Source organism: Tupaia chinensis, unplaced genomic scaffold (assembly GCF_000334495.1).
Source record: "Tupaia chinensis unplaced genomic scaffold, TupChi_1.0 Scaffold140061_1, whole genome shotgun sequence".
In the NCBI taxonomy this organism is placed as follows: Eukaryota; Metazoa; Chordata; class Mammalia; order Scandentia; family Tupaiidae; genus Tupaia; species Tupaia belangeri.
Window position 1 is genome coordinate 140,573 of NW_006199940.1, and position 956 is coordinate 141,528.

At 68.2% G+C, this 956-nt stretch overlaps 1 protein-coding gene across 5 annotated transcripts in view; it reads left to right on the plus strand.

Annotated features, from left to right (window-relative positions):
- The window catches only part of MROH1 (maestro heat like repeat family member 1), a gene marked incomplete at its 3' end in the record, with an annotated part of 83,574 nt that overhangs the window by 73,160 nt on the left and 9,458 nt on the right, over positions 1-956 (plus strand).

A 956-nucleotide genomic window follows, 5' to 3' on the forward strand; every position in this document is an offset into this window, starting at 1 on the left:
GCTGCGGGAGAAGGTGGGCGGGCAGGGTGCTGGCAGGGCGGGGCCTGTGTCTGCTAGAGCAAGTCCTCGCACGCGCACGCGGTGGGCTGGACGCTGGGGCTAGAACCTGGCTGAAGCAGCTCTCAGAAGAAACGGCGGGCAAAAGAGCTCAGGAAATGCCGGCACAGGCTTGGGGGCTGGCGCCGACGGCCTCACTGAGCTCGTGCCCTGGTGCTGCAGAGTGTGCAGCACCACGGCCCGCTCAGACCCAGGGAGGCTGCAGGGTTTGGCTGGGTCCCCTGGTGGCCCCCGTGGCACTGGGCTGTCCCCCAGCCTGTCTGCCCTGGTCCAGGGCGGGTCTGCGCTCGGCCTCCCTGTTGTCGTTCCCCTGAGAGTCTCGCACACCAGGCCATGGCAGCTTCCAAGCTTTCTGGTTGGCCGTGGCCGGCCCCTTCTCAGCTTCCCCGGCCAAGGCCAACTGGTGGTGCTTGCAGCCACGGCCAGGAGGTGGGGGTCCACGTCTGCCCGCTGCCCTGGGTGAGGCCAGAGTGACCCTGTGTGCTGATTGGTCCACTTTCACCCCAGACCTGGACGTTTTCCCCAAGCAGCTCGGCACCAAAGAGGGTGCTCCCAGGCCAACGTGCCTGGGCACAGGTGCTGACAGTCATAAGGCGTGGCCAGAGCAGGGGGCTATGGGGCTGGCCACGGGGCCTGGGCCCGCCCACCCCTGTTCCCGGCACTTGCCTCCTTCCCAACCTGGCAGTCCCCCCTTCCCCTTGAGGCCCAGCCTGTCTGGGAGCGAGACCCTCACCTTGTCTCTCCTAGTTCCTGCCCAGCTCCCTTCGGGGACCCTGTAGGTGTGCCAGGGGAGCCTGGGGGCTGGGCTGGCCGTGTCCATCACGGAGCCGGGGGCTTGTCGTCACGCTGCGGCTGCCCTGCCGCTTGCATGGCTGGCAGGGTCCAGGGCCCACCACTCA